This window comes from Petaurus breviceps, unplaced genomic scaffold, assembly GCF_028583685.1.
Source record: "Petaurus breviceps papuanus isolate PSGF00001 unplaced genomic scaffold, PetGlider_PUasm1.0 90696, whole genome shotgun sequence".
Taxonomy (NCBI): Eukaryota; Metazoa; Chordata; class Mammalia; order Diprotodontia; family Petauridae; genus Petaurus; species Petaurus breviceps.
Window position 1 is genome coordinate 5645459 of NW_027187314.1, and position 15202 is coordinate 5660660.

General features: G+C 34.9%; 1 pseudogene; it reads left to right on the plus strand.

Annotated features, from left to right (window-relative positions):
* The first annotated feature begins 983 nt into the window (after nt 1–983).
* LOC138144281 (small ribosomal subunit protein eS7-like) lies at nt 984–1634 on the plus strand (annotated as a pseudogene).
* The last annotated feature ends 13568 nt before the right edge of the window (nt 1635–15202 follow it).

Here is a 15202-nt window from a genome sequence, read left to right on the forward strand (position 1 = left end):
GGTGACAAGCATCAGGATTTATGGTGTTAGGAAAACAAAAAGGAATGGTCCATGACCCTTTTCAATTGAATCTTTCTTAGCTTTTTGCACATAGCTTTCATTGTCTGTTGTGCTTATGATTTCTCTTAATCTTAGTCATTTGAATCCCAAGAATTTTTCAAGTTGCAATCTGTAGATCTTGGAAAAGTAATAATATCTGGAGGAACAATTGTCATTAGTAGCATTGTGCACAGGAGAAACAATAACTCAAACTATTCTCTTCTTTTGGATTTGAAAGACATTTCAAAGAAAGATAGCTTAAAGAATTATGACCTTTCAAGGAACAGAGAAGAGTGTCAGCTATGAACTTTGAAGACATTTGGAACTCAGTGGTGAAATTCAAGAAAGTTCTTCAAGAACAGAATAAGAAGGTATTGAATATGGTAAACACAAATTGACATCACAGTCTAAAATTATTTGTTTGTTTTTTTAACCAGACAAGAACGAATGGTTAAAAATCGATGGAATATTTTAAAGTTATGTATGTAGAGAGATCATCTAATAATTTACAAAGGAAAATAAAATCATTAAATTTGAAGAAAGGAAAAGGAAATAAAGATACTGAATGGAATTATAATTGCTCCAAAATGACTGATAGATATTCTGTGCAAGTTGAAAAAAATGAATAGGTAAAGACATATATTGATTCTCATTATCACAATTTCTTAAAGAAATTTAGCTAATATAATTCAACTACCAGAATTTATAAGGCTAAAAAATCTCGAAACATTTCATCTGAAAATGCTTGCTTTACATTTAAAAAAAGACATAGTAATAAAAAGTATTACTTTGTTAAGAAAAGCATTTTTTTTGTTATGCCCTTTTACAAAATGTTCATTAGAAGAGTTGTTGAAAATTATGAACAATATCACTTGATAAAGCAGAGAAGAGTAATAGAGAAGAAATATAGTAAGTTTATGTTATAAAATTATAATACAGGGCTCTTCCTAGGCTGGCGCTTATCGAGGCATGCCATGTTCAGCTCCAGCGGCAAGATCGTGAAGCCCAATGGCGAGAAGCCAGACGAGTTCGAGTCTGGTATTTCACAGGCTGTATTGGAGTTGGAGATGAACTCTGACCTAAAGGCTCAATTAAGAGAGCTGAATATCACAACAGCTAAGGAAATTGAAGTTGGTGGTGGCAGAAAAGCTATCATCATTTTTGTTCCAGTTCCTCAGCTTCTTTTCAGAAGATCCAAGTACTACTAGTTTGTGAATTGGAGAAAAAATTCAGTGGCAAACATATGGTCTTTATTGTTCAGAGGAGAATTCTTCCTAAGCCAACAAGAAAAAGCTGGAGGAAAAAAAAAATTAAGCAAAAGCGTCCCAGGAGCAGTAATCTGACTGCTGTGCATGATGCAATCCTTGAAGACCTTGTCTTTCCAAGTGTAATTGTTGGCAAGAGAATCTGTGTGAAACTAGATGGCAGCAGACTTATAAAGGTGCATTTGGATAAAGCACAGCAGAACAATATGGAGCACAAGGTAGAAACATTTTCTGGAGTTTATAAGAAGCTAACAGGCAAAGATGTTAATTTTGAATTCCCAGAGTTCCAGCTGTAAATGCAGAAATGATTAAATAAAGTCCATTGTTCAATATATATATATATACATATATATACATATATATATGTATATATATATACATATATATATATATATATATATATGATACAGGGTGGGAAGGAGCCAAGAGAATGAATTTTCTAAGGGATATAGATGCTACATCATTCCAAGAATAAATATAAGAATACATCAAAATAAAAAAAAAACAGGAAAAAATATCATGAAATGGGTCCATCAACACTTCTATAGAAACTCTTCTCATCATCCATAGCCATGGATTATTTTTTTTATCCATCTAAGGGCCACACATTGACTGTTGTATAATTAAACAAAAACAACTATAAAGAATAAAGGATTCCACTGTATATATTGTTTATTGATTTTAAGAACACATATTTTTTCAAAAAAGCACAAGCATAGAACCATTAAATCTCAAAGTTGGAAAGGGCCATATAAAACACCTAGTCAAACATGCTTCTGAACAATATTCCCTTTGGTGTTGGATTTTGCAAATTATCATCCATAGTTTTCTTAAAGACTTTCAATGAAAAAAAGCAACTACTTTGGGAAAATCCATTCCATGTGACAATTCTAACTGTTAGAAAGTAATGTTGACTTTTTTTTTCCTTTATAATAAGTATTTGTTTTTTTTTTCAATATTCATTATGTCTTATATTGAAGCTGTTTCTCACCCATCCATTCAGAAGCAATTTTAAATATTGAAAAAAAAAGATGTATTAAAAAAGTGGGTTTTTGACAGGTTGAGTTTGTAGATAAAACTAAATAAATTTTATTGATTTTTCTTTTTTAACATAAAAAAACTCCAGTATCCCATTACTTGTCTAGCTTGTGTTGAGTTTCATTGTTTCCAATTTTCAACTTTCTAATTTGTCCATTGATCTAATTCTGTTTTTTAACGTCTAACAAATAACTTTAATGACATGATTTTTAATAAAAAAGTTTTTCTTTGTAAATTTAATGGAAAAAGCATCAAAACTTCATCCCTCCTTTACCATGCCACTATATCCCCTCTTCCTCCAACACTCTTATCTAAGAACATTAACCCAAACTTTATTGAAAAGAATTGAAACTGTTTTCCTAGAGAGCCCCTTTTGTCTTTCTCTTCATCTCACATCATACATAATCAAACATATATCAGTATGTAAATGTGAGTTTATATTTCCGTCTAGCTGTTCTTAGTCTTTCTTGAATTCTAGTCCTATGTCATTAACTGTATGAACACCTCAAGTTCAATATCCCATTGTTGTCTCAACTGAAACATATCCAAAACTCATTATCACTCCCCTGCAATCTTCCCCTCTTCCTAACTTTGCTATTATATAACTTTAGAGAAGATCATCATCTCCCCCCTTGCAACCATGGTGTTATCCTCAGTTCCTCACACTCCTTTAGCTCCTTATGACTAATCCATTTCCAAATCAGATTGTTTCTACCTCCCAACATTTCTCATATGTGACCTCTTCTCTCTAATCATGGAAAGGTAAGAAACTAAAACAGATATAGTTTATCTTTTTCCTGGACTACTATTTAATCATTATAGTTGATTTATGGTCTCTCCACTCCAAACTTCCACATAACTGCCAAAGTGATTTTTTATTAAGCTAAGGTGTGATGATGTTACCCCCATCCACCATACATTTACACATACACACATACACACATACTCATAAAATCTCCAGTCATTCCTTACTATGTTCAAGATCAAATATAAAGTCTATTTCTAACACTTAAAATTTTTCATAACGTTTCCCCTTCCTACCTTTTTAGTCTTCTTAACATTTACTGATTCCACGTACTTTATCTTCCAGTGACTGTGGTTTATTCCTTCAATAAGACAGTCTTATTTTTCACTGAGACTTTCCCCATGTCTGTAATGTCCACCCTCTTCACCTCCATATCTTATTTTCTTTTACTTCCTTCAAGACTCAATAAAGATCATCTACTTTATGAGACTTCCTTCTTACTAGTACCCTCCTCCTGTGAATCTTCTCCATCAACTCTTTACATATCTTGCATGTATGTAGCTATTTATATATTATCTCCCCCATTATAATGTGAATGCTTTAAAGTCAGGCACTGCCCATGTTTTTGTCCTTACTATAGTTCCTGTAAATGATGACCACAAAATAAATATTGACTGACACTAGAAAAAATATAAGACTGTGGAGACACAAATTCCCTATCCTGGCAAGGTTTCTGGAAGTATTTTTGTTGTTGCTGGTTGATTGGTTGGATTTAATCATTTAGCTGATGTCTTTGCTAGGGAAATGTGTGCAAAGAAAACGTGTTCCAAAGCTCTTTTTCCCAAAATATTACCATAAAATTGTATCTAACTCCAGGTCTGTAGGTAATATTTCACACTAATCATATGTAGCATAAAAATGGCCACATTTTCATATCAATTTGGGAAATAAATTTTTTAAAAAGGTTCCTAACTTTTCTATTACCCCTTTATATGCATAAATAATTCCATCTATGTTATGCTAGTGATATTTTCCTAATTTCCTTGCTTTCAAAGGAATTGGTTTATAAGGAAATAAAATGTTATCTGTTACTTCTACTCCTGCATCTTTACTTTGGCATCTGTGCACACTTACAATTGACTGAGGGGTAAAACAAAGTAATAAAGTAGGAGATTCAGGCACACCTCAAAACTGACCTTGTAAAGTTACCATTCTCCACAAAGAAATGGGAAGTCTGGGTACTGGAAACCAAGATGGTGGAGTCAGCTGTAAGTCTTTCTCACTCTCCTTTAGTGACCTTGAGAAACCCAGAAAATACTTCCCTAGGAAAAATCCTGGAACAGTGGGGGAGCCAGAAGAATTATGAAGTACAGAAGTTTTTTAGCTTGGGAGGTTAGGATAAACAGGAAGGATCATTCTTGCTGATTTGAACTCGACCAATATAGGACATACTGGCAAAACAGCGGCAAGCCCCATCTCAGCAAACCAAAGGTAGATCCTCAGACCTAGGGTGGTGGAAAAGGCAAGCACCAGAACTAGGACTTTCCAAATGCCTTCATGCAGATGAGGAATTGGTGGATACCAGTGTGGGGAACCTACAGACAGCAGTGTGGAAGAACCAACACTTCTGCCACAGACAGGCATCTACCATAGAGCCTGCCCATATTCTAGTGCAGCCCTCAGGGAGATGTAGACCTCCATGGGGCCAGAGGACTTTAGCTTAACCCCGGTGAAACAGAGAAAATATTCACCTGGCCTTGGCAGACACCAGTCAGCTCCATCTTCACACCAGGTAAACTATAGCATTATCCAACTTCCAGCTGCCAAAACCAGAGCCCCAGCACACAATTCCAGTAACAAAGGCCCTTTTCCCCAGCAGAAGAAGTGTGGAACAGAGAACCCCTGTGTCCCAGAAGCAGAGGTCCTCTTTAAAATCAGGAAAAAATGCAAGCATGAGAGCAAAAATCAACTTAGAAAAGCAAAGACATAGATTTTTACTACAATGACAGGGAAGAGCAAAATATAAATTCAGAAGACAGCATTATCACTATAGAGTATGAAACCTCAAAAGGGAATATGAACTGGTCTCAAGTCCAAAAAACCTTCTTGGAAGAGCTCCAAAAGCATTTTAAATGTCAATTTAGAGAACTAGAAGAAAGAATGAACAATTTCTTCTGTAATCCAATTGAAAGAATGGAAAAAAAATTAAGGAAGAAAACAACTTTTTTTTTAAAAGCAATAGGGATTAAGTAACTTGCTCAAGGTTACACAGCCAGTTATTTCTGGGTGTGGTGCTGAGTATCTGAGCCCAGATTTGATCCAGGTCATCCCGACACTAGAGCCAGTGCTCTTACTCGCTGAGCCACCTGGCCACCCCTAGAAAACAACTTCTTAAAATGTAAAAATGACCAAATGGAAAAGGAGGCACAAAAGCTAACCAAAGAAGACATTTAAAAGAAATTAGAATTGGTCAAGTAGTAGCTAATGACTCCATGAGGCTGTGATAGTAATGGCAATTAAAGATTCCCCTGTATTGGCTTGGTTTTCAAATTGCTTGTGTTAAAGCCCAGAGTTTGTTAATCCCACCTGTGGGATGGGCTTGTTGATGTGAAAAGAAAGTCCTGAACTGGGAGGAGCTGGTGATGTAGATTTGGAGAGACACAAGAGAGAGGCGGAAGATCTTTTTGGAAGCAGCACCTCGTGGAGAGAGAGAGACTAAGAGAATTGCTGGTGGCCGCTTTGAATTGCCCTGGACTTTTGAAACCTGCCCCCCTGAGCTGCCAAGGACTGAGGAGACATGGCTGTTTTGCTGGTACTTTGTCTGTCTGTTTTGATGTTATTTTGCCAGATTTGTCCACTGGTGAAAGACTGTCCTGTTGAAGAAGTCCTGGAACCTGGCATTTGGTTAAGAAGCCCTGAGACTGTCCTGCAGACAGAGAGTGAATACTGTCTACTGATGAGGGACAGTACTGTTGTTGCAGGGGTCTGGAGACTGTCCTGCAGACAGAGTGAATACTGTCCACTGATGAGGGACAGTACTGTTGTTGCAGGGGTCTGGAGACTGTCCTGCAGACAGAGTGAATACTGTCCACTGGTGAAGGACAGTGCTGTTGTTGCAGGGGTCTGGGAACCTTTCTGTTGGTTCGGAAGCCCTGAAGAAGGATTTTCTTGTTGGATGTTTACAGAAATCCTGGGAGAGGGCTTTGCTAATGTGTTCAGGGGTTCTAGGACTGTTCTACAGACAGAGGATAAATTCATGAAGGGACTGGCAATTTATCTTATGGCCTTGCTAAGCCTTGTCTCCCCAGGAACTAAGATTGCTGAGAACTTGCCTCGTGTCAAGATGAAGAAAAGACCTCCATTTGGGTATTAAGTGCTGTGTTTAAACTTGATGTAACTCTGGGGTAGATTCAATTGTGATCCTAGGGGTGGGGAACTTTTGACCTTATTGTGCTCTGTGATTGACAAATGAAGGTACTTTACCTATGTTTGGAAACTAATCTCCATTTGAGAAGAGGGGTTTTGTGGTGGACCAAATGAAGGTATAGCCTAGGGGTGGAGTAGTATTTAGAACAGGGACTTTGTAATTGATTGAATGATTGGAAAGTCCTGGGGTGGGGTAGTCCTTGGAGATTATTTAATCACTGCTTAGTAAATGCTGTATTTTGAATGATGTCATGTTTTGATCTTCTCTGTTCTTGGTTTGTCACTGAATAAAATAGAGAGCACCTATGCTGGTATTTTGAACCTGGGAAGTTGCCTTCTTTTGGCATTACATTACAGAGGCATAAAGAATCAGTCAATCAAAATCAAAGGAATGAAAAAAAACATAAAAAATATGAAAAATATCTCATTGGAGAAATAACTGGCATAAAAAAATAGATCCAGGAGAAATATGAATTATTAGTCTGCCAGAAAGTCATGATAAAAAAAGACCCTTGACAGTATCTTCCAAGAAATCATCAAAGAAAATGGTCCCATGGTCCTAGAATGAGAGGGTAAAATAGTCACCCAAAGAATCTACTGTTCACCTCCTGAGAGAGATCCTGAATTGAAAACAACAAATAATATTGTAAATAAATTGCAGAATTATCAGATCAAGGAGAAAATACTATAAGCAGCCATAAAGAAACAATTCAAATATCATGGAACTATAATTATGATCATGCAGGACCTTGCGGCTTCTACTTAAAAGATTGAAGGGCTTGGGTTATGATAGAAATAAGAAAGAAATAAGGCAAAGGAGCTCAGATTACAACCAAGGATCAACTACCTAGCAACACTAAGCATAATCTTTCAGGCAAGGAGAAGGATATTCAATGAAATATGGGACTTCCAGACTTTCCTGATGAAAAAACTAAAGTTCAGTCAAAAATTTAAATTTCTAACACAAGACTTAAGAGAGACATAAAAAGAAAAAACAGGAAAGAAAAAGAAAACAAATGTGTTACGCAATAAGGCAATCTGCTTACATCCCTACATGGAAAGAGGATACTTGTAAATCTTGAGAACTGTAACTTTATTATTACTTTTAAAGGGGTATACATACAGAGGGGGTGTGGGTATAAATTAACTGATATGATAAAAACCTAATTAAGGGGTGAATAGGGATTTTAATGGGGAAACAGGAACGGAGGAGGCAGAACAAGGTACATTACATCACATGAAGGGACACAAAAAATATATTATAGTATAAGGAAAGAATGAAGGACGAAGAGCATTGTTTGAGCTTTACTCTCATCATATTTGTGAGAATGAAAGAAAAAAAACTACTCTAAATAGTAAATTACTTTAGCAAAGCTGCAGGCTATAAAAGAAACCATACAAATCATTAGAATTTTTATATATTACTAACAAAGCCCAATATCAATAGATCTGACACTGTATACCAGAATAAAGTCCAAATATATATATATATATATATATATATACATATATATGTACATATATATATACACATATATATATGTACATATATATATGTGATTTAGATATAAAGGCTGTTGCTATAAGTAAATTAGGGGAACAAGGGATAGTTTACCTGTCAGATTTATGGAGAATGGAGATATGTCTGACCAAATAAGAGATAGAGAACATCAAGAAATGACAAATGGATAATTTTGATTACATTAAATTGAAAGTTTTTGCACAAAGCCAATGTAACCAAGATTAGGACGAAAGCAGAAAAGTTATAAAGAATTTTTACAACTAGTGTCTCTGCTAAAGGTCTCCTTTCTAAAACATAGAAAACTAAGACAAATTTACATGAATATAAGTCATTCCTCAATTGATAAGTGATCAAAGGAAATGAACAGGCAGTTTTCACAGGAAGAAATTAAAGCTATCTATAGGCATAGGAAAAAAAATGTTCCAAATTGCTAATGGAGAAGTGCAAATCAAAACAACTCTGAGTTACCATATCTCACATATTCATATTGACTTACTGTTGCAGCAAGCACCCCAGTGTCCCCAGGGTGCCTGCTCACACAGGTTCTTGGATCTGCTTTGTTAAAGGAAAGCAACTCAAAATGGGTTAACAAGCTTACTTTAATCAGTCAGACATATATCGTTTACCTTGTTCAGGAGAAAAGGTCAGCACCCTGAACCTCAAAGTATACAGGCATAATTATCAAGACAGAAACATCAAGTAGACAGATTTCCAAACTGTCCAACCATTACATCCATACCCAGTCAACATCTGGGTTTCCACATTCTGGGTTTTTCAAAGCCGGGGGACTCTCAACAACGGCTTCCCAGAATTCAGATCAAATCACAGAACACTTCTCAAAGTGAGTCCCAAAACAAAGCTACACATCAGGGCTTATATAGCCTTCTCCTGGCTCAGAGAATGTAACAACCTTATTGACCCACTGGCCAATCAAAAAGTATCTACTGAAAAACAAGCCTCCCTTCCCCAGGCTTCTGGTGCACTTTAGCCTAGGGGCAGGGAAGATCTTTAAAATTTACATTCTTATTACATTTACATACAAAATAGGAAAATGAAAAATTTTGGAGATGTGAAAGTTGGATCACTAACTCTTTGTTTCTTAGCTGTGAGCTGATCCAGCTGTTCTGGAGAGCAATTTGGATCTATGCTCAAAGGGCTATAAAAATGTGCATACCCTTTGACCCAGCAATCCTACTTCTAGGGCTGTATCCCAAAGAGATCATAGAAATGGGAAAAAGATCCACATATACAAAAATATTTATAGCAGCTCTTTTTGTGGTGGCAAAAAACCTGGAAATTAAGGAGATGTTCATCAATTGGGGAATGGTTGAAAAAGTTGTGGTATATGAATTTAGTGGAATACTATTTTTTCTATGAGAAATGATGAACAGATGGACTTCAGAAAAACTAGGAAAGACTTATATGAACTGATGGTGATTGAAGTGAACAGAAACAAGAGAACATTTGACACAGTAACATTGTGTGGGTTGACTGAATATAATAGACTTAGCCCTTCTCAATAATGCAAGTACCTGAAACAATTTCAAATGACTTCTGATGAAAAATGCCATACACATCCAGAGAAAGAATTAGGAGTCTCAATGCAGAGTGAAGCAGACTACTTTCTTTTTTGTTTGTTTATTTTATTTTTTTTTGTTTTGTTTTTCCATTCTCATGGTTCCTCTCATTCTTTCTAGTTCTCTATACAACATGACTAATGTGAATATATGTATAATAGGAGTGTATATGTAGAGCCTATATCTGATTGCATGCCATCTTGGGAAGGAGATAGGGGAGGGAGATGGAGAACATTTAAAACTTGTGGAAGTAAATGTTGAAAACTAAAAATAAATTAATTAATTAAAAAAAAAGAAATGGAAGTCTGCTCTCAGGGCCATCAGGGTGGAGAGGAAAGCTATGAAACTTTTATTGGTGTGTTCACAAACACGAGGCTAGAAAATAACAAAGAAAAGAATAACATCCCATTAACTTTGTCCCATAGGCTGAGTTCTTTAACTTTAAACTCTTCTGAGTCACTTTAAAACAAAATACCTATAAAGTCACAATAAACAGTTAATATTCACTCAGGCCTATCATTCAGTACTATTATTGCTCAATAATCAATTGATAAAGCTGTCTTATGTCTATGAGGCAGATCAGTAAGCAAATACATGGGAGTGTGAAAGTGCTTACATTAAATGCTCACATTTATAAAGCACCTTAAGTTATGCAAAGCTCTTTGTATATATTAACTCATTTGAGACTAATAAGCATAGGAATCATGTGATAAAGAATTTATTAAGTGTTTATTATGTGACATTCATTCTGCTAAAAGATTGGGGTATAAATATAAAATGAAAACAAACTATGCTCTCAAGGAACTTGCATCCTAACATAGGAAGAGGCTATATATGGGAAGGCTCATCTCCACGATACTTTACCAGCATGGCAGCTAGTATTGGCCAGAATTTCTAGGATATAGTTCCAGTTGTTCAGTCTATATTCCTTTTCCTACCAGGAAAGGTACTTGATTCACCACATGGCTTTCTAAGAGTAAAGTGAAGCATCCCTTCACCTTATGCCTTTTCATTCATTGACAACAGTTTTTAGACAGGTTCACAGAATTATGCCAGTCTTGTTGTCATAGCTGTCCTTCAAGAATAACTACACCCCAATACTGGGCAAGGTCAAGGTCATCCTGATTGAAGTTGTAGCTATGACTGAAAGTGAGACTTTGAAGATGAAAGCTAATATTCTTGGGATCTGAGGGCTGAAGCTGCTCCTTAAGTAGTACAGTTATTATAAGTCATTCCCATCCTATCTTCACCTGTACATACAATGACAATTATCCCCTTCCTCTAGTAAGGAAAAAAAGTCTACCTATAGCTACAGAATGAAAGAAAATATCATATGTGCTATTTTTATTATTTTTGGTAAATAGTCATTTTTGATAAATAACCAGTATATTAGATGAGTTGTATAGTAACTTGCCCAACATTATGTAAATGTCACAGTTAAGATTTGAATCAAAGCTATAACATCAGTGAATAATGTTCAAGATGTGGAACAAAATCACACCATGAATATATGATGAGAAAAGAGCTATACTAAGTATGATCTGGGAATAGGATGATAATCATACTGCTTTATTGGTTCTCATGGAAAGTAAAACGGCCATCATCACCACAACCTAGATGATGTTTAATAGCTTTATTAAGCATTTATAGAAGCATTTATACAAGAATCATATAGGATGAGAAGATATGTTTTGTTTGAATCTTTTACAATTAGTGGGAATACTAATTAATAGAGATCATAAATCCACTGAAATAGTGAGGCAGCTAAATAGCTTAGTGGTTAGACCATAGGACTTGGATTCAGGAAAGCCACTTACTAACTAGTAATTTGATTCTACACAAGTCACTCAACCTCTATCAGACTTCATTGTAAAATATATAGCCACATCTGTAAAATGGGGATAATTATAGCACCTACATCAAAGAGTGAAGAGTGAATAACATGTAAATTACTTTCCAAACCTTTAAAAACTATATAAATGTTAACCACTGCCACTGAAAAATCTGCAGTTGATCTGTACTCCTTAAACTTGGTTTTAGTTTATATTCTATCTGCCTGCAAATATTTGGGGAAATCAGATTTTATATATCTGTACAAGAGAGAGAGAGAGAGAGAGAGAGAGAGAGAGAGAGAGGGAGGGAGGGAGAGATTGTCATAGCACAGGAATAGGGAAGGGACATGGAATCTGTCTTAGGAAGTACCTAGTGATCTTTCTCTTTCTGAAAAATATGACTTTCCAAATGTGTATATTTTTCTTGATCTCTCTTACTGTGCATTAGGTTTCCTAATACTAGCACTTAGAGAGCCTTAATAAAGAAAAATGGATTGAAAATTAAAATTACATGACTACTGCTCCTTTCAGCTAAAGGTGAAGTATCCAGGATACAATTTCAGCTAAAGGGCTCACCAATAACCTGGATAAAATTGGTATAGCCATTACTTGGATGACACCTTCCATTTTGGATGAATAGAGCTGTCTTGAATTCACCAGCTATTGCATGCTCTCTGGGAAATTTTCTTTAGTAGCCTTTATACTGAATGTTCTTACAAGATTCAGCCTTTTGAAAAGTAGTATTAGTTGTTGTTTTTTCCTGTATGTTTTTATATCTAGGATAGGTATCTAAACTCTTAGGATGGTATAAGCCATCAAATGTAATTGAAGTACAGATGTCTGGCCATAAAAGTACATATGTACAATGGAGTATTTTTCTTAATGAAATATGATATATCATTATCATGGATAATGTGGTTTTTAGGTTGTATTATCACATTTTTGTAAACAATAGCTTAAATTACTTGCCTATAGCTTAAGCTGTTTATTTTAACCTGCTTATAATATGTTTAATGAATTTTTAATGAAATTAGGATTTCTGTCTCAGCAAGGAATCAAAGAAGATAAAAATATTAAAAGAAGTTGTTCTAATTGATGGAAAGAAGCAATATAAGTAAGAGTGAGTCAGTTAATGAATTTTTAATTTGTGTTTATTAATTGCCAAGCATTGTGTTGAGCACCCTGAATCCAAAGAAAGGGTGGAATTCATAAACCTTCAAGTAGCTCTTTCAAAATATTTTTAAATCTACCAAAAAGGTATTATAGTGGATGTCAGAGGCATAGAAATGGAAATTATTACTAAGCCCATGAAAATGTAAAAATCACCAAAGGAGGAAAGGAAAAAGAAATTCAAGGTCAAGATAGAGACTTGTGGGATAATCACACCCAGGGGAAAAAATGAATCAATGATTGAACATGAGAAGTCAAACAAGTAGGAAGAAGATATGAAGAAGGATATGCAATCAAAGTTAAAAGAAGAATGATTGTCAAGAAAGCAGGGGTGATTAACAGCATTAAATGCTGTGGGTGGTGGGAAGAGGAGGATTATGACTGAGATTTGTCCATGAAATTTGAAAATTCAGATATGATTTGAGATTTTGAATACAGTTATTTTCAGAAGACTGCTAGAGATGGAATCTAGTTTGCCAAAAGTTAAGAAGTGACTCTTAGTTAAGGATTTGACTTAAGAAATGTAGAGCAACCTGCTACCCTAGTACCTTAGTGGTGAAATGAGAATGAGTCATATGTTTCTCTCATTAGATGATTTTACTTATATGACTGATTTTTTAAATTAGAGACATATTTATAAAGAAAGGGAAATTAGCCAATAGATAAGAAAGTATTGAGGAGGCTCTTGTGGAAACATAAATTATGCTGCATGAAATGAGTTGTCTTTTATGAAATTTAGGGAGAGTTATCATGTGCCAGTTAACAATTATTTCTATATGTAAAAGAACAAAATATAATATTATTTATAGTGATATATTTTTCTTCTTAAAAAATAGCTTCTACTTATTTATTAGGTAGGGAGTGAGTAGATTATCAAAAAAGAGCAATAATCAAATTGATATGTTATTGGTTAAAAGCAAGCTTGGGATTATAAACTACCTAATAAATTCAATGAAAGGTACTTTTTGGTTGATGAGTGATGCAAAAGTCCCTATTTTATTTTGGGAACCATGAAGAAACATGATGCTCTGCTTTGTCTTTCAATGAGAGAAACACATCATTTCCATGTTCTAGACGAGCATAACTTTGGAGAGATATCAAAGAATGACAAAATGAAAGCCATTCAAGCATATTGAAAAGAAAAAGAAAATCGTGTAGACTATTTCTCTAGCTGTGTGTATGTATTTCTAGTCTAAAAAACAACTTCTTATAAATAAATATCTCTTTTTTTAAAGCCATGGTGGGGATCTTAGATATAGTAGGGGGAAGGGGATGGTTTCCATAATTGAAGAACAGATTATTGTGGCAGGGGTAGGAAAGGGTCAAATGACAATTAGGCATTAGATACAATTTATCCCTCATTCAGAAAGCCAGGAGAATGATATTATCAATCAACAGTTTAATATTTAGTCCTGCATCTTTCAGATAATGACTTCTACGTAGTATGGACAGTAGCCTAGAAAGAGAGGATAAAATATATGGAGAGATCATTGGCCTGGCAAAGAGAAAAGAGGATAGACAGACAAAAAGACATGGAGATAGAAGAGAGAGAGAGAGAGAGAGAGAGAGAGAGAGAGAGAGAGAGAGAGAGAGAGAGAGAGAGAGAGAGAGAGAGAGAGAGAGAGAGAGAGAGATGAGGATAAAAAAAAGAAAATATTTTGGATTAATTTGCTATATATTTTATTACTACATTTAGTCTAATCACATCATGTGTAAAAGATGCCACCAAACAATTACTAGTAACTCTGTACACTGTTTCTTAATTGCCCCCAAAGACTGGAAAGTAAAATCACTTTTCTTCATTTGGGAGTTTCCTCCTATGCAGTATGTATAGTAGAATTTGAATGAATGAAGTCTTCCTTATTAGCTACTGAAAGTTACTTTATAAAATACAGTCAGCTCATTTATTGTTGTCACATTTTTCCCCTAAAGACTATGGGAGAAAGACAAAATTTCTCTCCCTAAATGAACTCCAGAGATTGGCTTCAGTAAGCCTCCTGAGATTGGCAGCTTCCAGTAAACCTCCTCGCCTGCCTAGCCATAATATTCCTTAACAAACCTCTTTGTTTTGCACCATGAATTGACCTGAAATGTTTCTTCAACAAATAGAACCTCCACTCCCTAAAAAGAGCCTGACTTCAACAAAAGCTTTCATTATCTTGGTCTAAATCACCCATTTTGCTGAAGATGATGCTTGGGAACTTCCTCTTCATTGGAGGTAAATACACCCTTTTCATTTTTGATACTAATAATTTGGTTTTCTTCTTTCTTTTTTTATCATATTGACTAAGTGTCTATCAATTTTATTGTTTTCGTTTTCATTAAAACAGCTCTTAGTTTTACTTATTAAATAGTTTATTTAATTTCAATTTTATTAATATCTCCTTTGGTTTTCAGCATTTCTAATTTAGTATTTAATTGGGGATTTTCAATTTGTTCTTTTTCTAGGTTTTTCAATTGCTTGCCCAATTCATTGACCTCCCTTTTCTCTAATTTATTCATTTATGCACTGAGGGATATAAAAATTCCCCTAAGAAATGCCTTTAATGCATCCCACAAATTTTGATATGTTGTTTCATTATTATCAT